Source organism: Stomoxys calcitrans, chromosome 1, assembly GCF_963082655.1.
Source record: "Stomoxys calcitrans chromosome 1, idStoCalc2.1, whole genome shotgun sequence".
Classification (NCBI taxonomy): domain Eukaryota; kingdom Metazoa; phylum Arthropoda; class Insecta; order Diptera; family Muscidae; genus Stomoxys; species Stomoxys calcitrans.
The window spans coordinates 81,497,285-81,524,541 of NC_081552.1; the positions used below are offsets into that span (position 1 = coordinate 81,497,285).

Sequence of the window (27,257 nt, forward strand, 5' to 3'; positions counted from 1 at the left end):
GACCCAACAACACAACCGAACGATACAAGATAAACAAAACTTTCGCTTTGAGCCACTGTATAATTTAAATTTTACGGTCAAATTTACTATTGTGAATTATGTTTATTTTACTCAGTTGTATAGTCGTATAAACGCGGCCGAACACTGTCAACTGTTTATGTTGTTTTTATACCCTCCACCATAGGATGGGGGTATACTAATTTCGTCAATCTGTTTGTAACTACTCGAAATATTCGTCTGAGACCCCATAAAGTATATATATTCTTGATCGTCGTGACATTTTAAGTCGATCTAGCCATCCATCTGTCCGTCCGTCTGTCTGTCGAAAGCACGCAAACTTTCGAAGAAGTTTAGCTAGCCGCTTGAAATTTTGCACAAATACTTCTTATTAGTGTAGGTCGGTTGGGATTGTAAATAGGCCATACCGGTCCATGTTTTGATATAGCTGCCACATAAACCGCTCTTGGGTCTTGACTTCTTGAGCCAATAGAGGCCGCAATTCTCATCCGATATGGCTGAAATTTTGCAAGCAGTGTTTTGTTATAACTTCCAACAACTGTGCCAAGTACGGTCAGAGTCGATTTATAACCTGATATAGCTTCCATATAAACCGATCTCCCGATTTGACTTCTTGAGCCCTTACAAGCCGGAATTTGTGTCCGATTTGGCTGACATTTTGCATGAGGTGTTATGTTATGACTTCCAAAAACTGTTCCAAGTACGGTCTAAATCGGCATATAACCTGACATAGCTTCCAAGTAAACCAGTACCTCGATCATTCTTGTTCGGCTCCTACATGTATGTAAAATAAAACAAGTAGAAGCGTGCTAAGTTCGGCCGGGCCGAATCTTATATACCCTCCACCATGGATCGCATTTGTCAAGTTCTATTCCCGGCATCTCTTCTTAGGCAAATAAAAAGGATATAAGAAAAGATTTGCTCTGTTGTTAGAGCAATATCAAGATATGGTGCGGTTATCACCACAATTAAATTATATGTTGGAGACCTGTGTAAAATTTCAGCCAATTCGAAAAAGAATTGCGCCCTTTGGGGGCTCAAGAAGTAAAATAGAGATATCGATTTATATGGGAGCTGTATCGGGCTATAGACCGATTCATATCATAATAAACACGTATGTTGATGGTCATGAGAGGATCCGTAGTACAAAATTTCAATCAAACCGGATAATAATTGCGCCCTCTAGAGGCTCAAGAAGTCAAGATCCCAGATCGGTTTACATGGCAGCTATATCAGGTTATGAACCGATTTGAACCTTCTTTGACAAAGTTGTTGAAAGTAAGAATAAAATACTTCATGAAAATTTTCAACCAAATCGGATAGGAATTGCGCCCTCTAGAAGCTCAAGAAGTCAAGTCCCCAGATCTGTTTATATGACAGCTATATTAGGTTATGAACCGATTTGAACCACACTTGGCACAGTTGTTGGATATCATACCAAAACACTTCGTGCAAAAATGCATTCGAATCGGATAAGAATTGCGCACTCTAGAGGCTCAAGAAGTCAAGACCAAAGATGACAGCTATATCAGGTTATGGATCGATTTGAACCATAATTGGCACAGTTGTTCTATATTATAACAAAACACGTCGTGCAAAATTTCATTCCAATCGGATAAGAATTGCGCACTCTAGAGTCTCAAGAAGTCAAGACCCAAGATCGGTTTATATGGCAGCTATATCAAAACATGGACCGATATGGCCCATTTACCATACCAACCGACCTACACTAAAAAGAAGTATTTGTGCAAAATTTCAAGCGGCTAGCTTTACTCCTTCGGAAGTTAGCGTGCTTTCGACAGACAGACGGACGGACATAGCTAGATCGACATAAAATATCGCGACGATCAAGAATATATATTCTTTATGGGGTCTCAGATGAATATTTCGAGTAGTTACAAACAGAATGACGAAATTAGTATACCCCCCATCTTATGGTGGAGGGTATAATAAAATTGTGCCCTTCAACTAAATTTATTTTGTATATATTTATAGCAGAATCCATGGTGGTGGATTCCCAAGATTCGGCCCGGCTGAACTTATCACGCTTTTACTTGTTTTATACCCACTATCATAGAACGGGGGTATACTAAAATAGTCATTCTTTTTGTAACACCTCGAAATATTCATCTAAGACCCCATAAGGTGCATATATTCTTGATCGTCACGACGCTCTGGGTCGATCCAACCATGTCCGTCCGTCTGTCGAAATCACGATAGCGGTCGAACGGGTAAAGCTAGCCGCTTGAAATTTTGCATAAATACTTAATACTGATGTCAGTTGTTGGGGATTGCGAATGGTTCTAATTTAGATATAGCTCCCATATAAACCGATCTCACGATGTGACTTCTTGAACCCCTGGAAGCCGAGATGGCTGAAATTTTGCACGTGGTGTTTTCTGTGACTTCCAACAACTGTGCAAAGCACGGTCCTAATTGGTTCATAACCTGACATAGCTCCCATATAAACCGATCTCCCGATTTCAGTCTTTACCAGCCGCAAGTTTTGTCTGATTTGACTGAAATTTTGCATGCAATTTTCTGTTATAACTTCCAACAACTGTGCCAAGTACGGTCAAAATCGATCTATAACCTGATATAGCTCCCATATAAACCGATCTCCCGATTTGAATTCTTGAGCCATTACAAGCCGGAATTTGTGTCCGATTTGGCTGAAATTTTGCGTGAGGTGTTTTGTTATGACTTCCAAGAACTGCGCGTAATGCCGTTCACATTTGTCTTTAACCTAATATTGCTTCAGTGTAAAGCGGTTTCTCGATCATCCTTGTTCGGTTCTTAGAATTTAAATTTTTGCTGGTTTCACAGAAATTTGGTATGTGGAATAAAGATATGCCCTTCAACTAAATTTATTTTCCATACATTTTTTGCATAATTCATGGTGGTGGGTTCGGCCCGGCCGAACTTAGCACGGTTTTACTTATTTTTAGTTAATATTAAGTATCAAATAACATTCAGTCTGTAGTTAAATGTTAACCGGTCAAGGTTTTTGTTCGGAAAAGTCTCCAACTACAATGAAAAAGGACGTAACGTTCTTTCAATACAGGAATTATTAGAACTTAATAAATATCAAAAACACACATCTCCGTTGGTTTGTTTTTAGAAAATTATGATGTAGGCAAACAAACTTTACGGGTTTAAAAAAAATATATATAATTTTTAGATATGCCTCTAGAAATTTTACAAAATATTTGCTTTAATAAGGAGTAAAAAGTCTTTTTGTTAAATAAGCAGTGATATCTGAAAAAGTTATAGTAATATTTCTTCCATATGCTTAATTCAGCTTATTGTTCAAGTGATAATCCGAAACTTCAACCACCATGGTTGAATCATCCAAAACATTTGGTTTCAGACAGCGGACATGATTTCGCCAAATCTTTGAATATCAAGACAGTTTTGTAGGCAGCTGCTACAGCTATGTTTTCGATTTACCGTGCTCAACTTGGTCCCGAGCGAGCTGGATAATCGAGGTTCAAATGTATTTCTTAAATTTATGTTTGCGCCAGATATTTTAAAGTGAGTATTTCATTTTATGTGCATTTGATGCTCTAATTGTTTACAATAAACTAACAAAACTGCGTCAAATGAACTGAAAACAAGTAAATGCGTGCTAAGTTCCAATATACCCTCCACCATGGTTGGCATTTATCGATTTCTTTTTCCGTATCTCTTTTCAGGCCAACAAAGCATAAAATAAAATTACTGCTATGCTATTGGAGCTATATCAGTTCTGGTCCCATTCGGACCATAATAGAATTGAATGTTGGAGACCATAGTGCAATAGAAGTCATTGTGTGAAATTTCAGCCAATTCAAGTAAGAAATTAATCCTTTAGGGGCTCAAGAAGTGGAATACGGAGATCGGTTTATATGGGCGCTGTAACAGGCTATAGGCCAATTCAGACCATATTTGACAAGTATGTTGAAAGCTATAAGAAAAGCCGTTGTTCATTTCAGCCAAATCGGATAATAATTCGCCCTCTAGAGGGTCAAAATCCCAGTTGGGTTAATATGGCAGCTATATTAGGTTATGCGCCGATTTAACCCATATTTGGCACAGTTGTTGGATGTCATAATAAAATACGTCGTGCAAAATTTCAGTCACATCGGATAATAGTTGCGCCCTCTCAAGAAGTCAAGACCCCAGATAGGTTTATATACAAGGTTATGGACCGATTTAACCCACACTTAGCACTGTTGTTGGAAACTATAACAAAGCATTTCGTGCAAAATTTCATCAAAACGGATTAGAACTGCGCCCTCTAGTGGCTCAAAAATTCAAGATCCAAGATCGGTTTATATGGCAGCTATATCAAAATATGGACCGATACAGCCCATTTACAATACCAACCGACGGACGGACATGGCTAGATAGACTTAAAATTTCACGACGATCTAGAGTACATTATTACATTATTAGAACAGAATATTAGAATATATATACATTATACCCCATATAATAAACGAAATTTTAAGAGCTTCTCTGACGACTGAGCTAGTGGTATAATGGAGTGCTTAAAGTTATGAGGCGAGACACTTCTACAGACTTCTTGCTAGTCGAAACATTTTCGGGACCAGTTCCAAATCAATATAGCTTGTATTACAGTTCACTTCGAGTCGTTAATACCTGGGGCTTGTTTATTTTATTTTATTTAACGGTTTAGTTTTAATAGTTTTTTTTTTTGTGGATAAAGTAATGAATTTGAAACAAGTTATCCTATTCGGACCATAATTGAATTGAATCTTAAAGACCACAGTAGAAGTCGTTGTGTCAAATTTCTAAATCCTATTCGAATAAAAATTGCACCCTTAAGGGGCTCAAGAAGTAAAATATGGAGATCGGCTTATATGGGAGCTGTATCAGGCTATAGACCGATTCAGACGTTAATTGACACGCATGTTGAAATTCATGAGGTAAGTCGTTGCACAATATTTCAAATCGGATAATAATTGCTACCTCTAGATACTCAAGAAGCCAAGAACCCAGATCGGCTTTTATGGCCGTGTTATGCACCAATTAAAACCATATTTGACACAGTTGTTCGAACCCAAAGCAAAACACTTCTTGCAAAATTTCGGACAAATCAGATAAGAATTGCGCCCTGTAGAGGCTGAAGAAGTCAAGACCCAAGATCGGTATATATGACAGCTATATCTGGTTCTTTGAACCCCACTTAAGACAGTTGTTGAAAATAGTAACAAAACATCCCATGCAAAATTTCAGCCAAATCGGATAATAGTTGCGCCCTCTAGTGCCTCAAGAAGCCAAGATTCATGATCGGTTTATATGGCAGCTATATCAGGTTAAGGACCGATTTAAACCGTACTTAGCACGTTAACCACGCTGAACAACCCTGTCTATTAGCTGTACTTTCCACAATGCATGTGTTTTTGTGTAAAGGCAAATTTTTTGTTTACACAATCACACTACTCTCATGGTATACACATGATTCTGTGCATCTGTTAGAAGTTGTATTGATGGCTTCGAACGCTAGACAACGCCAACCGCTCCCGCTGTTGCTCCGTGTGCACAGGTTCAAGTCCCGGCCGCGCTCAACCGATTGTTTCATTTAGATTTTTTTTTCAAATTTTACAATTTTTGTTTTTTTCTCTTTAAAAAAATTCGGCAAAGCACACCCGAAATTCGAATCTAGTTTCGAATTGTGTTTCCGCGTCCTTAATATTTTTCATTTCATTGCTGATGTAATTCAAATAATTTATAATTACATATTTCTTGTTATTCTTGCTATTCGGAAAGAGGTATCGTAATGAAATTTGGTGAAGTGAACGACTAAAACCAATTACAACAATTTTTCCCGATTCGTTTTGGGAGAAATTTGGCAATTGGCAGTTGCATTTGACGGCTTCTTTATTAAAAAATTAATTTATGGCAATAATCCTACTTCTTCTGACAGCAGGTGCGATTTATGCCAAAATCATAAAATCCGGCTTTCTTCTCTAAATGGACATAAAATATTAAGAAAATTATTATACCCGCCACTAATTTCGTCATTCTGTTTGTAACTACTCGAAATATTCGTCTGGGACCCCATAAAGTATATATATTCTTGATCGTCGCGACAGTTTATGTCAATCTAGCCATGTCCGTCCGTCTGTCCGTCCGTCCGTCCGTCTGTCTGTCGAAAGCACGCTAACTTCCGAAGGAGTAAAGCTAGCCGCTTGAAATTTTGCACAAATACTTCTTATTAGTGTAGGTCAGTTGGTATTGTAAATGGGCCATATCGGTCCATGTTTTGATATAGCTGCCATATAAACCGATCTTGGGTCTTGAGATCTTGAGCCTCTAGAGTGCGCAATTCTTATCCGATTGGAATGAAATTTCGCACGACGTGTTTTGCTATGATATCCAACAACTGTGCCAAGTATGGTTCAAATCGGTCCATAACCTGATATAGCTGCCATATAAACCGATCTTGGGTCTTGACTTCTTGAGCCTCTAGCGTGCGCAATTCTAATTCGATTTGAATGAATTTTTGCACGAAGTATTTCGTTATGATATCCAACAACTGTGCTAAGTATGGTTGAAATCGGTCCATAACCTGATATAGCTGTCATATAAACATATCTGGGGATTTGACTTCTTGAGCTTCTAGAGGGAACAATTCCAATTCGATTTGGCTGAAATTTTGCATGACGTATTTTATTTTTACTTTCAACAACTGTGTCAAATAAGATTCAAATCGGTTCATAACCTGATATAGCTGCCATATAAACCGATCTGGGATCTTGACTTCTTGACCCCTAGAGGTCGCACTTATTATCCGATATGCCTGAAATTTTGTACCACGGATCCTCTCATGACCATCAACAAACGTGTTTATTATGGTCTGAATCGGTCTGTAGCCCGATACAGATCCCATATAAATCGTTCTCTCTATTTTACTTCGTGAGCCCCCAATGGGCGCAATTCTTATACGAATTGGCTGAAATTTTACACAGGTCTCCAACATATAATTTAATTGTCGTCCGAACCGGACCATATCTTGATATCGTTTTAATAGCAGAGCAACTCTTTTCTTATATCCTTTTTTGCCTAAGAAGAGATGCCGAGAAAAGAACTCGACAAATGCGATCCATGGTGGAGGGTATATAAGATTCGGCCCGGCCGAACTTAGCACGCTTTTGCTTGTTTTTTTATTGTTAGGGTTAGGGAAATAAAAAGATATTTTTTTTTTCAAAAAATTTTAAATTTTAAAAGTATTTAAAAAAAATGCTACGTCTACTAAAATTTCACCAAAATCGGAATCAGGCGTAATGGGTTAGACAAATATTTATTGAAATTTGTCTGTAAAATCAATTTTTGGAAAATAATAAGCATAATAAAAAGACTCCAAAAATTGTTTATGGAAAATGTTATTGAAATTTTGGCTTTAAAAAAATTTAGATTGTCTTTAAAGCCTTTGCGCAGAAATTCAGTTTTTAAAAACAATACATTAAAATTTGTCTTTAGAAACAATTTTAATAAATTTTTTTATTAAAAATTCTGTCGGGTTCCGGCCCGTGCTGAAATTTAGTCATTTGAGAATGTAACGCTGACATTTTCTCTTTTCATTAAAATTTTTCAAAAAAATTTCATTACAATTTTGTCCTTAAGCAAAATAATTGTAAGGCGGCTTCTTCCTCAGCAAAATTTTGTCTTTGTAAAATATTATACACTAGCTGACCCGGGCCCGCTCCGCTGCTCCTTCTTTTACTTTATTTGGAACAAAAGTCTCCTTGGAATATTTATTTTCGACAATTAACGATCTTTTAGTGAAATACCATGCAAATTTGACTAACAGTTTAACAATATAAGTGCCTTTATCTGAATCCCACATGATCTTTATTGGTCTACGAATTTAAGTTTGGATGTAAGGTGTACTCCATTCTTAAAATACTTCATTTCAGCACGATATTCTCATAATGTCTAGTTTAGTGGTGTTTTCGGGGGTGGTCCCCCAGATACTTGGCCCTTAAATTATTTAAATCCCATATTGCCATTGGCTTAAAAGGAGTTTACAGGATCAGGCGTTTTTTTCACTTTGGGCGTGTTTTGGGAAAGGGGTGATGCCCTAAATACATGGCCCTACATTTGGATATCAAATTCGTTTTCCACTCCCAAATTTATTTGAGCCTATTGCGATGGTCACCAAAAAATTTCTGTTTGTGGGGTATTTTGGGAAAGGGGTAGACCCGCAGAAAATTGGTTCCGAAAATGGGTATCAATTCTTGCTCTATCCTTTAATACCTTTCATTTAAGCCCCACATTGACATGGTCGGTAAATATGCCCGATTTAGGGATGTTTTGGCCCCATGGACACTTTTCCCGAATATTGATATCAAATTCGTGCTTTACTCCCAAAGACCTTTCATTTGAGCCCATTATTGCTATGGTCGTAAATTTGTCCCCTTTGGGGGATGTTTTTGGTGAGAGGCGGCCCCCCAAACACTTAGTCCCACATTTGGATATCAGATTCGTATTCTGCATTCAAATACCAGTTATTTAAGTCCCATATTCCCATGGTCAGTAAATAAGACCTGTTGGGGGGGATGTTTTGGGAAAAGGGTGGACCCCCGGTAACATGGTCCCACATTTGGATATCAGATGTGTATTCTACTCGCAAATACCTTTCATTTGAGTCCCATATTGCCATGGTCGGTAAATATGTCCGATTTAGAAGTGTTTTGGGGCTTGGGGTGATCCCCATAGCACTTGGACCGACAATTGGATATCAGATACGTTTTCTAATCCTAAATACCTTGTTTTTGAGTCCCATATTGTCGTGATTGGTCTCAATATATGTTTGGTAGGTTTTGGGGTGGGGCAGCCCCCCTAGGTACCCCATCCGAAATTTGGATACCAAATTTTTATTTTAGAGTACTACATGAGAGCACACCAAATTTCGCTTAAATCGCACCACCCCTTCAAATATCAAAAAAAGTAGTACTCTATTTTCACCACGGGGTCATTATGCAACATCTGTGCAAATTTCAAGAAAATCGGTTTAGCCGTTTCTGAGTCTATAAGGAACACACAAACATACAAACAAACACAAATTGATTTTTATACCCACCACCGAAGGATGGTCGTAGATTCATTTTGTCATTCCGTTTGCAACACATCGAAATATCCATTTCCGACCCTATAAAGTATATATATTCTTGATCAGCGTAAAAATCTAATACGATCTAGACATGTCCGTCCGCCTGTCCTTCTGTCTGTTGAAATCACGCTACAGTCTTTAAAAATAGAGATATTGAGCTGACATTTTGCACAGGTTCTTTTTTTGTCCATAAGCAGGTTAAGTTCAAAGATGGGCTATATCGGACTATATCTTGATATAGCCCCCATGTAGACCGATCGGCCGATTTAGGTTCTTAGGCCCATAAAAGCCACATTTATTATCCGATTTTGCTAAAATTTGCGACAGTGAGTTGTGCCCTTCGACATCCTTCGTCAATTTGGCTCAGATCGGCCCAGATTTGGGTATAGCTGCCATATAGACGGATCCTCCGATTTAGGGTCTTAGGCCCATAAAAGTTACATTTATTGTCCGATTTTGCTAAAAATTTGCGACAGTGAGTTGTGTTAGGCCCTTTGACATCCTTTGTCAATTTGGCTCAGATCGGTCCAGATTTGGATATAGCTGCCATATAGACCGATCCTCAGATTTAGGGTCTTAGGCCCATAAAAGCCACATTTATTATCCGATTTTGCTAAAATTTGCGACAGTGAGTTGTGTTATGCCCTTCGACATCCATCGCTTATTTGGCTCAGATCGGTCCAGATTTGGATATAGCTGCCAAATAGACCGATCCGCCGATTTAGGGTCTTAGGCCCATAAAAGCCACATTCATTATCCGATTTTGCTGGAATTTGCGACAATGAGTTGTGTTAGGCCCTTCGACATCCTTCGTCAATTTGGCCCAGATTGGACCAGATTTGTATATAGCTGCCATATAGACCGATCCTCAGATTTAGGGTCTTAGGCCCATAAAAGCCACATTTATTTTCCGATTTTGCTGAAATTTGCGACAGTGAGTTGAGTTAGGCCTTTCAACATCCTTCGTCAATTTGGACCAGATCAGTCCAGATTTGGATATAGCTGCCATATAGACTGATCGTCCGATTTAGGGTCTTAGACCCATAAAAGCCACATTTATTATCCGATTTTGCTGAAATTTGGGACAGTGAGTTGTATTAGGCCCTTCGACATCCTTCGTAAATTTGGCCCAGATCGGTCCAGATTTGGATATAGCTGAAATATAGACCGAACTCTCGATTTAAAGTTGTGGGCCTATGAAAGGCGCATTTTTTGCCCGATGTCGCCGAAATTTTGATATAGCTGCTATATAGTCTGATCTCTCGGTTTTAGGTTTTGGGGCCATAAAAAGCGCATTTATTGTCCGATTTCGCTGATATTTGGGACAGTGCGATGTGTTAGACTCTTCGACATTTTTCTGCAACTTAACTAAAATCGGTGCAGATTTGGATATAGCTGCAATGTAGACCGATCTCTCGATTTAAAGTCTTGGCCCCAAAAAGGCGCATTTATAGTCCGATTTCACTGAAATTTGACACAGTGACTTATGTTATGCTTTTCGACATCTGTGTCGTATATGGTTCAGATCGGTTTATTTTTAGATATAGCTACTAAAAAGACCAATATTTTGTTAACACAATTGAACAATGACTTGTACTTTTCACTATTTAGTCCAAATCGGAACATATTTCGATATAACTGCTATGGGACATAAGGTATGCAATTTCCACCGGATTTTGATGGAAGGTGGTTTACATATATACCCGAGGTGGTGGGTATCCAAAGTTCGGCCCGGCCGAACTTAACGCCTTTTTACTTGTTATACAGGGTGGCTGATGAAAGCCGCTACCAAAAAAAATGTAATAACTTTTTTTCTATTTAATAATAATAATTTAATAATTAATTTAATTAATTAATTAATTAATTTAATTAATAATAATTTAATAATTAATTTAATAATTTATTTTAACATGAATAAAAGAAAAATGTATTCCATACACCGAAAAAAAAAATGTAGCAATATTCATCATTGTAGCAATATTCATCAGCCACCCTGTATATACGATATGAAATTTTGTAATTTCAAAAAAGGTTGTTGTCTCTGATGACAGCGGTACCAAAACATGGACAATTTGGCCCAATTACAACCTGCTCCAATAAGAAGTATTTGTTCAAAATGTCAAGCACCTAGCTTAAATCCATCGAAAGTTGCGTGTTTTGACAGACAGACTGACGGACGGACGGCGGAAATTGCTAAATCGGTTTAGAATGTCAAGACAATCAAAATGCGATCCACCATGGATCGCATTTGTCGTACCCTCCCCCTTACCCTAGTTTTCAGAAACGCCAGATCTCGGAGATGGGTGGTGCGAATTAAGCGAAATTTTGTGTGCTCTCATATAGTACCCTAAAAATAAAAGTATCCAAATTTCGGATGGGGTACCTGGGGGGCTGCCCCACCCTAAAACCTACCAAACATGTATTTAGACCAATCACGACAATATGGGGCTCAAAAGAAAGGTATTGTAAATAAGAAAACGTATCTGATATCCAATTGTCGGACCACGTGCTAGGGGGACCACCGCAAGCCCCAAAACACCCCTAAATCGGACATATTTACCGACCATGGCAATATGGGACTCAAATGAAAGGTATTTGCTAGTAATATGGGAATATGGGGCTTAAATAAAAGGTATTTGAATGTAGAATACGAATCTGATATCCAACTATGGGACCAAGTGTTTGGGGTGCCGCCTCTCACCAAAAACATCCCCCAAAGGGGACAAATTTACGACCATAGCAATAATGGGCTCAAATGAAAGGTCTTTGAGAGTAAAGCACGAATTTGATATCAATATTCGGGAAAAGTGTCTATGGGGCCACCCCACCCCCCCAACACCACCCAAATAGTAAGTATTTTCTGACAATTGCAATATGAGGCTCAAATAAGAGGGTTTTTAAAGTAGAACACGAATCCGATATATATTTTCAAGGCCGCCCATCCCCCAAAACACCCCCCAAGCCGGTCATGTTTGTCGACTATGGAAATATGGAGCTCATTAAAGATATGTGGGAGTAGACCGTATCTGATATCAACATTAGGGCCAACTGTCTAGGGGACGTCCAACAACCATAACAACCCCCAAATAGGACGTATTTGCTCACCAAGACAATTTGAGTCTTATAGAGAGTGGAACTAAATATTCATAGTATTTATGGCCAATACCCCAAACCGGACATATTTTCTGACTTTTTCAATAAGGAGTTTAAATGAGATTAGAAAACGAATTTGATATCCAATTTTGAGGGCAATGGCAATATGGGGTTCAAATAAATGATATATAGATATATGAGAATAGAGTACGATTCCGGTCTTAGTGTTTAAGGGACCACCCCAATCCCAAAACACCCCTAAATCGGGCATATTTACCGACCATGTCACTGTGGAGCTTAAATGAGAGGTATTGAGGGGTAGAGCAAGAATTGATACCAATTTTCGCAAGAATTGATACCCAAAATACCCTACAAACAATATTTGAGAGAAGAACACGATGCTGATATTTTTTCAGGGCCAAGTATCTGGGGGACCATCTCTCCCCCTAAAACACCACTAAATCAGACATCATGAGAATATCGGGCTGAAATGAAGTATTTTAAGAATGGAGTACACCTTACATCCAAACTTAAATTCGTAGACCATTAAAGATCAAATGGGATTAAGATAAAGGCGCTTATATTGTTAAACTGTTAGTCAAGCGATATTCTATTTTCGTAGCATGGTATTTCACTAAAAGAACTTTAATTGTCTAAAATAAATATTCCAATGAGACTTTTGTTCCATATAAAGTAAAAGAAGGCGCAGCGTAGCAAGCCCGGGTCAGCTAGTAAGATATATTTGTGAGAAATTGGAAGTGCTTAGCTTTGCTCCTTCGAAAGTTAGCGTGATTTCGACAGACGGACGGACATGGCTAGATCGACTAAAAGTGACGATCCAGAATATGCATACTTTATGGGATCTTAGACACATATTTCGAGGTGTTACAATCGAAATGACGAAATAAGTATACCCCCCATCATATGGTGGAAAGTATAATAAAACATGTAAAAACCTGATCAATTCGGCCGGGCCGAATTTTGGGAACGTACCACCATGGATCCTGCTAAAAATTTATAAAAAATAAATAAAGTTGTAGGGCATAATTTTATTCTATTGGGTTGCCCAAAAAGTAATTGCGGATTTTTGAAAAGAAAGTACCATAAATGCATTTTTAATAAAACTTAGAATGAACTTTAATCAAATATACTTTTTTTACACTTTTTTTCTAAAGCAAGCTAAAAGTAACAGCTGATAACTGACTGAAGAAAGAATGCAATTACAGAGTCACAAGCTGTGAAAAAATTTGTCAACGCTGACTATATGAAAAATCCGCAATTACTTTTTGGGCAACCCAATACATACCAAACATCTGTCAAAACAGTAACAATTAAAGCTTCTACGAACCGAAAAAGAATGATCGAGAGGCCGGTTTACATGGGAGCTTTATCAGGTTATATACTGATCATGCACAGTTGTTGAAAGCTATAAAAGAACATTATGTGCAACATTTTAGCCAAATCGGACAAAAATTGAGGCTTCCAGCGGCTCAAGAAGTCAAATTGGGAGATCAATTTTAATGGAAACTTTATTAGGTTATAGACCGATTTGGACGGAACTTGGCACAGTTGTTGGAGTCATAAAAGAATACTACGTTCAAAATTTTAGCCAAATCGGATAAAATCAGCGGCTTCCAGGGGCTCAAGAAGTCAAATCGAGAGATCGGTTTGTATTGCAGCGATATCAGGTTTATGACCGATGTGGAGCGTACTTGCGCAGTTGTTATAAGTCATAACACAACACTACATGCAAAATTTCAGCCAAATCGGACAAAAAGGGGTTCGAGGGGTTCAAGAAATCAAATTGGGAGATCAGTTTTAATGGAATCTTTATCAGGTTATTGACCGATTTGGACGGTACTTGGCACAGTTGTTGGAGTCATAAAATAACATAATGTGCAAAATTTTAACCAAATCGAACAAAAATTTTGGCTTCCAAGGGCTCAAGAAGTCAAATCGGGAGATAAATTTAAATGAAAGCTTTATCAGGATGTAGACCGATTTGAATGGTACTTGGCACAGTTGTTGGAGTCATAAAAAACACCACATGCAAAATTTCAGCCAAATCGGACAAAAATTGCGGCTTCCAGGGGCTCAAGAAGTCAAATTGAGAGATTATTTTTAATGGAAGCTTTATCAGGTTAAAGACCGATTTGGACGGTACTTGGCACAGTTGTTGGAGTCATAAAAGAACACCACATGCAAAATTTCAGCCAAATCGGACAAAAATTGCGGCTTCCAGGGGCTCAAGAAGTCAATGTGAGAGATTAGTTTTAATGGAAGCTTTATCAGGATGTAGACCGATTTGAACGGTACTTGGCACCGTTGTTGGAGTCATAAAATAACACCACATGCAAAATTTCAGCCAAATCGGACAAAAATTGCGGCTTCCAGGGCACTGGAAGTCAAACAGCGAGATCGGAGAATGTCAAATCGGGAGATTGGATTATATTTTATCTATATATTTTATCTAAAGACCGATTTAGACGGCACTTGGCACAGTTATTGGTAGTAACAGGAGAACACTACATGCAAAATTTTAGCCGATTCGTATAAAATCAGCGACTTCCAGGGGCTCAAGAAGTCAAATCGGGAGACCGGAACACTACATGCATCGTTTTATATGGGAGCTATATCTAAATCTGAAGCGATATGACCCATTTCCAATCCTCATTGGCCTATAAAATCAGCGACTTCCAGGGGCTCAAGAAGTCAAATCGGGAGACCGGAACACTACATGCATCGGGTAATATGGGAGCTATATCTAAATCTGAACCGATATGACCCATTTGCAATCCCCATTGGCCCACGCGTTCGACCTCTATCATGATTTCGACAGACGGACGGACATGAGACTTTGTCGTCTCAGAATATCGAGACTATCAAGAATATATATATTTTATGAGGTCTTAGACGAATATGTTACAAACGAAATGACTAGATTAGTATACCCCCATCCTATGGTGGTGGGTAATAGATGTAGTTTTTAGAAGGATGGATAATAGAGGTATACCACTGTTAATAGAGGTACAAAACCAAAAGCATAGCATGCCGATTAACAGGGGTAGGCGGTTAAAAGAGGCCCGGATAATCGAGATTCAACTGTAGTTATTTCTGTATAAACTGTGCAGTTCTAATAAAAAACATTTATTTTAATTAAGATTTAAAAATATCGATAAACCATTGGTTCTGATAATTCAGAGAATGTGGAGATGAGAACGCAGCCAGAATCATCAACGTCAACCTCAAATCTAGAACATATGCCTTCGCAAAACGTATTGGCATTCGGTTTAGAAACTGAATTTGGCGATATTTCGATTTCAACTACCAGCAACTTTTTGAAACATTGATTTTTCTTGGCTGCACGTTGCAAAAACCCAAATAAAATGCTTTCCTATGACACATTCACCCCACACGTTTGCGACAAATTGATAAAAATTTGGAATAAATTATATATTGAGGTTATTGAAAAACAAGTAAAAGCGTGCTATGTTCGACCAAGCCGAATCCTCTATATCCTGCACCATGGATCGCATTTGTCGAGTTCTTTACCGGTATCTTTTTTTAAACAAACAAAGGCTATTAGAGCTATATCACGTTTTGGTCCGATTGGGACCAAACTTTAATTGAATTTTGGAGACCATAGTAAAAGTTATTGTGTAAAATTCCAGTCAATTTGAATAAGAATTGCACCCTATAGGGGCTCAAGAAGTAAAGTAGGGGGTTCTTTTTATATGGGAATTGTATCAGGCTATATACCGATTCAGACCATATTTGACACGTATGTTGAAGGTCATGGGAGAAGCTGTTTTACAAAATTTCTGAAAATCGGATAATAATTGCGCCCTCTAGAGGGTGAAGAAGTCAAGACCCAGTTCGGTTTACATGACAGCTAGGTTATGGACCGATTTAAACCATATTTACCACGGTTGCTGGAAATTAGCCAAATCGGATTAGAATTTCGCCTCCCAGAGGCTCAAAAAATTAAGATTAAAGATCTCTTAATCTAGCAACCATATCAAAACATGTACCGATATGGCCTATTTACAACCGAACTACACTAATAAGAAGTATTTCAAGTGTGATTTCGATATACATGTGGACGGACATTAAGAGAATGACGAAATAAGTACAACCCCATCCTATGGTATAATAAAATATTATTGGGTTGCCCAAAAAGTAATTGTTGGTAATATAGTAGTAATATAGTCGGCGTTGACAAATTTTTTCAACGGCTTGTGACTCTGTAATTGCATTCTTTCTTCTGTCAGTTATCAGCTGTTACTTTTAGCTTGCTTTAGAAAAAAAGTGCGCCAAATTTTGTTTACATTTGTTTGTTTGGCGTCAATTTTAATATGGGTACCACATGTATTGAAAGAAATTCATTTAACAAACCGAATCAACGCTTGTGATATGCACCTTAAACGCAATGAATTCGATCCGTTTTTAAAACGAATCATAACTGGAGATGAAAAATGGATTGTTTACAACAACGTTAGTCGAAAACGATCATGGTCCAATCATGGTGAACCAGCTCAAACCACTTCAAAGGCTGATATCCATCAAAAGAAGGTTATGCTGTCTGTTTGGTGGGATTGGAAGGGTGTGGTATATTTTGAGCTGCTTCCAAGGAACCAAACGATTAATTCGGATGTTTACTGTCAACAATTGGACAAATTGAATACAGCCATCAAGGAGAAGCGACCAGAATTGGTCAATCGTAAAGGTGTCATATTCCACCAGGACAACGCTAGACAGCACACATCTTTGGACACTCGCCAAAAACTGAGTGAGCTTGGCTGGGAACTTTTGATGCATCCACCATATAGCCCTGACCTTGCACCATCAGACTATCATTTATTTCGATCATTGCAGAACTCCTTAAATGGTAAAACTTTCGGCAATGATGAGGCTATAAAATCGCACTTGGTTCAGTTTTTGCTGATAAAGGCCAGAAGTTCTATGAGCGTGGAATACTAAATTTGCCAGGAAGATGGCAAAAGGTTATCGAACAAAATGGCAATTATATATTTGATTAAAGTTCATTCTAAGTTTTATTAAAAATGCATTTACTTCTATTAAAAAATCGGCAATTACTTTTTAGGCAACCCAATATATGGGTATAAAATATTATAAAGGAATTGGGTAGATTATTTAATAAACAAGTAAAAGCGTGCTAAGTTCGGCCGGGCCGAATCTTATATACCCTCCACCATGGATCGCATTTGTCGAGTTTTTTTCCCGGCATCTTTTCTTTGGGAAAAAAGGATATAAGAAAAGATTTGCTCTGCTATTAGAGTGATATCAAGATATGGTCCGATTTGGACCACAATTAAATTATATGTTGGAGACCTGTGTAAAATTTCAGCCAATTCGAATAAGAATTGCGTCCTTTGGGGGCTCAAGAAGTAAAATAGAGAGATCGATTTATATGGGAGCTGTATCGGGCTATAGACCGATTCAGACCATAATAAACACGTATCTTGATGGTCATGAGAGGATCCGTCGTACAAAATTTCAGGCAAATCGGATAATAATGACGACCTCTAAAGGCTCAAGAAGTCAAGATCCCAGATCGGTTTATATGGTAGCTATATAAGGTTATGGACCGATTTGAACCATACTTGGCACAGTTTTTGAATATCATAACAAAACACGTCGTGCAAAATTTCATTCCAATCGGATAAGGACTGCGCACTCTAGAGGCTGAAGAAGCCAAGACCCAAGATCGGTTTATATGGCAGCTATATCAGGTTATGGACCGATTTGAGTCATACTTAGCACAGTTAATGGAAATCATAACGAAACACGTCGTGCAAAATTTAATTCCAATCGGATAAGAATTGCGCACTCCAGAGGCTCAAGAAGTCAAGACCCAAGATCGGTTTATACGGTAGCTATATCAAAACGTGGACCGATATGGCCCATTTACAATACCAACCGACCTACACTAATAAGAAGTATTTGTGCAAAATTTCAAGCGGCAAGTTAGCGTGCTTTCGACAGACAGACGGACGGGCGGACAAGGCTAGTTCGACATAAAATGTCGCGACGATCAAGAATATATATACTTTATGGGGTCTCAGATGAATATTTCGAGTAGTTACAAACAGAATGACGAAATTAGTACACCCACCATCCTATGGTGGAGGGTATAAAAAACGTCTTGTGAAATTTCAGCCAAATCGGATAGGAATTGCGCCCTCTAGAAGCTCAAGAAGTCAAGTCCCCAGATCTGTTTATATGACAGCTATATCAGGTTATGAACCGATTTGAACCATATTTGTCACAGTTGTTGGATATCCTATTGAACCATACTTGGCACAGTTTTTGAATATCATAACAAAACACGTCGTGCAAAATTTCATTCCAATCGGATAAGGACTGCGCACTCTAGAGGCTGAAGAAGTCAAGACCCAAGATCGGTTTATATGACAGCTATATAAGGTTATGGACCGATTTGAACCTACTTAACACAGTTGTTGGATATCATAACAAAACACGTCGTGCAAAATTTCATTCCAATCGGATAAGAATTGCGCACTCTAGAGGCTTAAGAAGTCAAGACCCAAGATCGGTTTATACGGCAGCTATATCAGGTTATGGACCGATTTGAACCATACTTGGCACAGTTGTTGGATATCATAACAAAACACGTCGTGCAAAACTTCATCCCAATCGGATAAGAATTGCGCACTCTAGAGGCTCAAGAAGTCAAGACCCAAGATCGGTTTATATGGCAGCTATATCAAAACATGGACCGATATGGCCCATTTACAATACCAACCGACCTACACTAATAAGAAGTATTTGTGCAAAATTTCAAGCGGCTAGCTTTACTCCTTCGGAAGTTAGCGTGCTTTCGACAGACAGACGGACGGACGGACGGACGGACAGACGGACAGACGGACGGACATGGCTAGATCGACATAAAATTTCACGACGATCAAGAATATATATACTTTGTGGGGTCTCAGACGAATATTTCGAGTAGTTACAATCAGAATAACGAAATTAGTATACCCCCCATCTTATGATGGAGGGTATAAAAATTACAGTAAAGCTTGTAAGAGACAAACAAAAAATAATAATTCAAATTCATAATTTGTTGACAGCACAACAACGATATTTTACATCGGAAAATGTAAATGCCAGCTCAAAGAAGCTCCTTATAATTGTGGCAAAATTCCTGACCGACTCCATGAATTTATGTTGTATCAGCATAACGAACGCAGACTTACAATACCCGAATATTTGGCAGTCGAAACAGAAAAATCGACTGTGTTACCATCCTTACATTCAGGTGCATCCAATGTGATTGAATTTGCAAACTATAAACCTCTTGGTTCGCAAATCCATGCACCAACTGTGCGAAGAATGTGTACTCCACCATATAGACCACTATGGTTTGAAATGATGTGCGATCGCTTTGGGATATCCGATCGATGAGCATCTGTTTGTGGCTTCAGCTTTATTCGCTGACATACAGTTTAAGGATGAGCGAGGAGTAACCATTATTATGGATAAACAAGTAAAAACACATAGTTGTTGAAAGTAACAATAAAAAACGTCTTGCGAAATTTCAGCCAAATCGGATAGAAATTGAGCACTCTAGAAGCTCAAGAAGTCAAGTCCCCAGATCTGTTTATATGACAGCTATATCAGTTATGAACCGATTTGAACCATATTTGGCACAGTTGTTGGATATCATAACAAAATACTACGTGCCAAAATTCATTCCAATCGGATAAGAATTGCGCACTCTAGAGGCTCAAGAAGTCAAGACACCAGATCGGTTTATATGACAGCTATATAAGATTATGGACCGATTTGAACCATACTTGGCACAGTTGTTGGATATCGTAACAAAACACGTCGTGCAAAATTTCATTCCAATCGGATAAGAATTGCGCACTCTAGAGGCTCAAGAAGTCAAGACCCCTGATCGGTTTATATGGCAGCTATATCAGGTTATGAACCGATTTGAACCATATTTGGCACAGTTGTTGGATATAATAACAAAACACGTTGTATAAAATTACATTCCAATCGGATAAGAATTGCGCACTCTAGAGGCTCAAGAACTCAAGACCCAAGATCGGTTTATATGGCAGCTATATCAGGTTATGGACCGATGTGAACCATACTTGGCACAGTTCTTGGGTATCATAAAAAACACGTTGTGCAAAATTTCATCCCAATCGGATAAGAATTGCGCACTCTAGAGGCTCAAGAAGTCAAGACCCAAGATCGGTTTATATGGCAGCTATATCAAAACATAAACCGATATGGCCCATTTACAATACCAACCGAGCTACACTAATAAAAAGTATGTGTGCAAAATTTCAAGCGGCTAGCTTTACTCCTTCGAAAGTTAGCGTGCTTTCGACAGACAGACGGACGGACGGACGGACGGACAGACGGACGGACGGACGGACGGACGGACGGACGGACGGACGGACGGACAGACGGACGGACATGGCTAAATCGACATAAAATTTCACGACGATCAAGAATATATATACTTTGTGGGGTCTCAGACGAATATTTCGAGTAGTTACAATCAGAATGACGAAATTAGTATACCCCCCATCTTATGGTGGAGGGTATAAAAAAAGTGAGCCGAAAGCGTGAAAAATGCAGACGCGATATTTTACGAGCTAATCACGATGGTGAATCGTTGATCCCTAATGAAGTATATCACACTACGATCCGAAAAGAACCATGCCTAGTGGTAATATGTGAACCACATTCGTCATTAACTGGCTATGTGAATTTAGAAAGGAAAGACGAGACCTCCAAAGCGAAACAAGCCGAATTGATTAAATTTTTCAAATCTAAAAATCTTTCACTTCAAAATTAATTTGTCGTCTGCAGTTACGGTGTGGTGGCAAACAGTGGATCGCTAGCTCAATGGATAGATATTGAAGGCATTGAAATAATCTAAACTAAACTAGAACGAATTCCTCCAATGAGTACAGATGCTAAAAATCAACTTTCGACGGACGTTAAATATGTATACCAAATTGCCCAACGTTCAAATGGTAGTTGTTCAATTAATCTTGCAAATATTAAACCTGGACAGGTAGGACATTCGAGATGGATAACAAACGCTAGCAGATGTCTTCGTTTGTATATTCCGACAGAAAATCCATTACAAATAAGAGCGTGCTAAGTTCGGCCGGGCCGAATCTTATATCCCCTCCACCATGGATCGCATTTGGCGAGTTCTTTGCGCAATCAAAGAATAAAGCAAAACAGCTCTTATGCTATTGGAGCTACATCAAGTCATAGTCCGAGTTGGATCATTAATGAATTGAATGCTTATCATTGTAGAAGTCATTGTGTAATATTTCAGTTCATTGGGATAAAAATTGCGCCTTGTAGGGGCTCAAGAAGCAAAATCGGTAGATCGGATTATATGGGAGCTGTATCAAGCTATTGATCGATTCAGACCACATTAGACACGTGTCTTGAAAGTCATGAGAGAAGCCGTTGTACAAAATTTCTGCCAAATCGGATGATAATTGCGCCCTCTTGAGGCTCAAGAAGTCAAGATCCCATATCGGTTTATATGGCAGCTATATCGTTCAAATTCTTTTGCGATGTACTACAGAGTTCTTAACTATTGTCTTGGCTAAAATTTGCATACCCTACATCATTAGAAGCCACAAATTTAGTTCGATCTTTAAATTTGGCATGAGGTGTTTTATTTAATGTCCCCATATGGGCGCAGTCACATTTAAATATAGTTCCCATATATATCTTCATCCAATATGGAATTTTATGGCTGCAGAAGTCACAGTTATGGCTGAGGTGTTTTATTTAAAGTTCTAAATTTTTGTCCTATCTTAAAGTCTGACATGATTTGGAGATAAGTTCTATTCATTAAAAGTAGTACGCACACCAGGTGGTGTAGGGTATTATAAAGTCGGCTCCTTCCGAATTTTGCATTTCCTTACTGGTTTTTGTCTTAGTATTGGATCGAAAATCTTAATTTGGCAGTTAAAGGCCAAAATATCCAAAAACAAGTAAAAGCGTGCTAAGTTTAGCCTTGCCGAAATTTATTTATCCTCCACCATGGATCGTTTTTGTCGAGTTCTATGCGCGGTATTTCTTTTTAGGCAAACAAAGAATATTGAACAAGTAAAAGCGTGCTAATTTCGGCCGGGCCGAATCTTATATACCCTCCACCATGGATCGCATTTGTCGAGTTCTTTTCCCGGCATCTCTTCTTAGGCAAAAAAGGATATAAGAAAAGAGTTGCTCTGCTATTAAAACGATATCAAGATATGGTCCGGTTCGGACCACAATTAAATTATATGTTGGAGACCTGTGTAAAATTTCAGCCAATTCGTATAAGAATTGCGCCCATTGGGGCTCACGAAGTAAAATAGAGAGAACGATTTATATGGGATCTGTATCGGGCTATAGACCGATTCAGACCATAATAAACACGTTTGTTGATGGTCATGAGAGGATCCATCGTACAAAATTTCAGGCATATCGGATAATAATTGCGACCTCGAGGGGTCAAGAAGTCAAGATCCCAGATCGGTTTATATGGCAGCTATATCAGGTTATGAACCGATTTGAACCTTATTTGACACAGTTGTTGAAAGTAAAAATAAAATACGTCATGCAAAATTTTAGCCAAATCGGATAGGAATTGCGCCCTCTAGAAGCTCAAGAATTCAAGACCCAAGATCGGTTTTTATGACAGCTATATCAGGTTATTGACCGATTTAAACCATACTTGGCACAGTTGTTGGGTATCATAACAAAACACGTCGTGCGAAATTCCATTCTAATCGGATAAGAATTGCGCCCTCTAGAGGCTCAAGAAGTCAAGACCCAAGATCGGTTTATATGGCAGCTATATCAAAACATGGACCGATATGGCCCATTTACAATACCAACCGACCTACACTAATAAGAAGTATTTGTGCAAAATTTCAAGCGGCTAGCTTTACTCCTTCGGAAGTTAGCGTGCTTTCGACAGACAGACAGACGGACGGACGGGCGGAAGGACGGACAGACGGACGGACATGGCTAGATCGACATAAAATGTCGCGACGATCAAAAATATATATACTTTATTAGGTCTCAGCCGAATATTTCGAGTAGTTACAAACAGAATGACGAAATTAGTATACCCCCCATCTTATGGTGGAGGGTATAATAAGAAGTGTTATGCTGTTGGAGCTATATCAAGTTATAGTCCCATTCGGACCATAAATAAATGCTGAACATTGTAGAAGTCATTGTGTAATACAATATTTCAGTTCATTCGGATAAGTATTGCGCCTTGTAGGGGCTCAAGAAGCAAAATCAGGAGATATGTTCATATGGGAGCTGTATCAAGCTATTGGTCGATTCAGACCATATTATGGTCATTTGCCGATTTGAACCATACTTGGCACAATTGTTTGATATCATAACAAACACGTCGTGCAAAATTTCGTCCCAATCGGATAAGAATTGCGCACTCCAGAGACTCAAGAAGTCAAGACCAAAGATAGGTTTATATGGCATATATATCAAAACATGGACCGATATGGCCCATTTACAATACCAACCGACCTACACTGATAAAAAGTGTTTGTGCAAAATTTCAAGCAGCTAGTTTTACTCCTTCGAAAGTTAGCGTGGACGGACGGACATGGCTAGATTGATTTAAAATGACATGACGATCAAGAATATGTATACTTTACTAGCTGACCCGGGCCCCCTCCGTTGCGCCTTCTTTTACTTTACATGGAACAAATTTTTCCTTTTAATATTTATTTTCGGCAATTAATGAGCTTTTAATGAAATACCATGCTACGAAAATAGTATATCGCTTGACTAACAGTTTAACAATATAAGAGCCTTTATTTGAATCCCATATGATTTTTATTGTTCTACGAATTTAAGTTTGGATGTAATGTGTACTCCATTCTTAAAATATTTTTATTTCACCCCGATATTGTCATGATGTCATAATTAGGGGTGTTGTCGGGGGTCAAGTGGTCCACCAGACACTTGGCCCTGAATAAATTTCAGCATCGTGCTCTTCTTTCAAATACCATTTATTTAAACCCTATGTTGCCATTGGTTTAGGGGTGTTTACACTATGAGGCGTCCCACAAACACATGACCCCAAAATAGGTTATCAAATTTGTTTTTATACCCTCCACCATAAGATGGGGGGTATACTAATTTCGTCATTCTGCTTGTAACTACTCGAAATATTCGTCTGAGACCCCATAAAGTATATATATTCTTGACCGTCGTGACATTTTATGTCGATCTAGCCATGTCCGTCCGTCCGTCTGTCCGTCCGTCCGTCCGTCTGTCTGTCGAAAGCACCCTAACTTCCGAAGGAGTAAAGCTAGCCGCTTGAAATTTTGCACAAATACTTCTTATTAGTGTAGGTCGGTTGGTATTGTAAATGGGCCATATCGGTCCATGTTTTGATATAGCTGTCATATAAACCGATCTTGGGTCTTGACTTCTTGAGCCTCTAGAGGGCGCAATTCTTATCTGATTGGAATGAAATTTCGCACGACGTGTTTTGTCATGATATCCAATATCTGTGCCAAGAATGGTTGAAATCGGTTTTTAACCTGATATAGCTGTCATATAAACCGATCTTGGGTCTTGACTTCTTGAGCCTCTAGAGGGCGCAATTCTTATCCGATTTGAATGAGTTTTGGCACGACGTGTTTTCTTATGATATCCAACAACTGTGCTAAGTATGGTTCAAATCAGTTGAAAACCTGATATAGCTGTCATATAAACCGATCTGGGATCTTGACTTCTTGAGCCTCTAGAGGTCGCAATTATTATCCGAATTACCAGAAATTTTGTACGACGGAGTCTCTCATGACCGTCAACATACGTGTTTATTATGGTCTGAATCGGTCTATAGCCCGATACAGCTCCCATATAAATCGATCTCTCTATTTTACTTCTTGAGCCCCCAAAGGGCACAATTCTTATTCGAATTGGCTGACATTTTACACAGGTCTCCAACATATAATTTAATTGTGGTCCAAACCGGACCATATCTTGATATCGCTCTAATAGCAGAGCAAATCTTTTCTTATATCCTGTTTTGCCTAAGAAGAGATGCCGGGAAAAGAACTCGACAAATGCGATCCATGGTGGAGGGTATATAAGATTTGGCCCGGCCGAACTTAGCACGCTTTTACTTGTTTAATCTCAAATACCTTTCATTTGAGCCACATATTGGCGAATTTTTATCCCTTGGGGGTGTTTTGGGGAAGGAGTGATGCCCTAAATACATGGTTCTACATTTGGATATCAAATTCGCATTCTACTCCCAAATACCTTTATTTGAGCCCCACAATGCGATGATCATTAAAAAATTGTTATTTGTGGGGTATTTGGGAAAGGCGAAGACCCTCAGAAAATTGGTTACGAAAGTGGATTTCAATTGTTGGTCTACCCCCCAACACCTTTCATTTAAGTTCAACACATTGTTTTGGGGATTGGTTTGGTCCTCCAAACACTAAGCCGGGAAAATATATCAGCAACGTACTCCATTCTCATATTATATATCATTTATTTGAACCCCATATTGCCATTGACCTAAAATTGGATATCAAATTAGTTTTCTGATCTTATTTTATCTCCTTATTGCCCCCCCAAACACTTGGTCCCATATTTGGATATTAGATTCGAATTCTACACTTAAATTAATTTCAGTTAAGCCCCATATTCCCATGGTCAAAAAATAAGTCTTGTGTGGGGGGTGTTTCGGGGTAGGGGTGGACCCATATTGCCATGGTCGGTAAACATGTCTGATTTAGGAGTGTTTTGGGGGTTGGGGTGGTCCCCCTAACACTTGGTCCGACAATTGGATATCAAGTACGTTTTCTTATTCTAAATACTTTTCATTTGAGTCCCATATTGTCGTGATTAGTCAAAATGCATGTTTGGTACGTTTTAGGGTGGGGCAGCCCCCCTAGGTACCCCATCCGAAATTTGGATACCAAATTTTTATTTTTAGGGTACTACATGAGAGCACACAAAACTTCGCTTACATCGCACCACCCATCAAAATCAGGCGTTTCAAAAAATTTGGTACCCTATTTTTACCACGGGATCATTATGCACCATCTGTAAAAATATCAAGAAATAGCCTGACACAATAGCTTTACTTTTGAAATTAAGTGAAAATTTCAAATAGTTTACGAAACTATTACGAAAAAAAAATATGTCCGAGAAAAAACTGCAAATCGAATTCTGGAAGCTCGATTTTCACCGTAGACTTATGATCTAGTGGACTTTTTAGCTCAGTATAATCCCAAGATTCAAAAATGCGAAGCGTCTCTTAAAATTTTCAAATCGCCCCACTCTAACTTAAATATATCCAGCAATTTGTTGCTGGATCCTTTTGTATTTCTACCTGTAAAGAGAAACCACGCAAAGAACTTAACAAACGCATACAAGATTCGGTCCGAACGAACTTAGCACGTTGTTTTTGATTGAACGATTTTACTTTAAGTCTTAAAGTCTATGCTCCACGCGCCACTCCGCTTCGCTCCGAATCCCTGATTAAACGGAATGACGAAATTAATTAGCCCCCATCTTATGGTGGAGCGTAAAAAAACTAAAGACGAGATAACTTTGGCTGGGCCGATTTTGGATACCCACCATCATGCATGAATGAATCTCTCCACTGCAAACTGGGCAACAATTGTTGATGTAAACTAGGTAGAGGTTGTAAGTGGTATTTAATCTTATATAGCTCCCTTATAAACCGATCTCCAAATTGTCTTCTCCTTGGAAAACATTGTGGGCGGAACATTAATTCGTTCAGAGGCAAACAACAAATGTGATCCCTAGTATAAGATATGCAAGATTCGGTGCTCCCGAGCTTAAATCACGTATAATTTTCTTTATTAATATTAGCTTCTAGATTAAAAAAAATGTTATTTCTAATATACCCTTCCATATTTTATGTTTTATTTTAATCATACTAAATTCGTATACATAGCATCAAATTGCAACAAAA

The 27,257-nt window shown here is 38.5% G+C and overlaps 1 long non-coding RNA gene across 2 annotated transcripts in view; it reads left to right on the forward strand.

Moving 5' to 3' along the window:
* Positions 1-3,209: 3,209 nt before the first annotated feature.
* LOC131994179 (uncharacterized) overlaps positions 3,210-27,257 on the forward strand; it is a 51,912-nt gene continuing 27,864 nt past the window's right edge. The window contains exons 1-3 of one of the 2 annotated variants that reach the window (XR_009396510.1): positions 3,210-3,290; positions 3,389-3,552; positions 3,714-3,851. This is a non-coding gene — a long non-coding RNA (uncharacterized LOC131994179). Of the gene's footprint in view, positions 3,553-3,713; positions 3,852-27,257 lie in introns of both variants that reach the window. The other variant, XR_009396509.1, reaches the window with a different exon arrangement.